Genomic DNA, 907 nt, shown 5'->3' with positions numbered 1-907 from the left:
CCCCCGCCCGCCCCACCACGTAGCCCGCGCTGCCTGCGGCCGGGAATCAATGGCCCGGGCGCGGGCTGCTGACGTCACCGGCGCGCCGCGCGTGGGCGCCACGTGACCGCTCGCTCTTTTGTTTGCGTCCCGTCCCAGCCCGGCCCGGCTGCTGTCGCTCTGTCCGCCTGGGGCTGTTGCCGGTCTGTGGGCGGCGCCGTCGTGGGCACCGTGGGCAGCAGGTCCTCGGGGACGGGGTGCTGCATTGTCGCTCGTGGCCGTGGTTAAGCTCCTCGGTCTTGTGTAACGTAGTTGGGCTCCAAGGCCTGAGACGGTAAGTGGGTACCATCTTTTTTTTTTTAAAGATGGACCTCAAGTACACAGTTATGAATGCATTCTGTAGTCCTTGGAGGCCTGCTTAATTTATTTTAAAAGTGATGTAATGACTCCCCCCACCCTCCCCTTAACTTGCCACCTCACCACCCCAACTCAGGAACTAAAATATTACCAATAACTTTCATCTGTTTCTAAGCGGCCGCATCCTTTACGTCGCCCCCACCCTCAGACGTCACCTCCATCATGATTTGTGTCTACACAGCTCTCAAGTCGCTTTAAGTTCTTTTCACGGTTATGTGCATTATTAAGCAATACATCTTTACTCATTTTCCTGTGTTTTTGAACTTTCATCTAGGGTTCTGGACTTTTATTGTCACAAACAAGTTACCGAGTGTCTTAGTCCACTCGTTCTGCTCCAACAAAATACCAGATTTAGAGACAACAGTAATTTGCTGCTCACAGTTCAGGAGGCTGGAAGTCAGGATGCCACCGCGGCTGCTGATGGCTCTCTTCCCGGTGGCAGACTTATCCCTGTACGGTAGCAGGAATTCTCCGTGGGGGTCCCTTTTATAAGAACACCAATCCTGTTCAC

Source organism: Pteropus vampyrus, unplaced genomic scaffold (genome assembly GCF_000151845.1).
Source record: "Pteropus vampyrus isolate Shadow unplaced genomic scaffold, Pvam_2.0 Scaffold124, whole genome shotgun sequence".
Lineage (NCBI taxonomy): Eukaryota > Metazoa > Chordata > Mammalia > Chiroptera > Pteropodidae > Pteropus > Pteropus vampyrus.
This window is presented reverse-complemented; position numbering follows the sequence as displayed.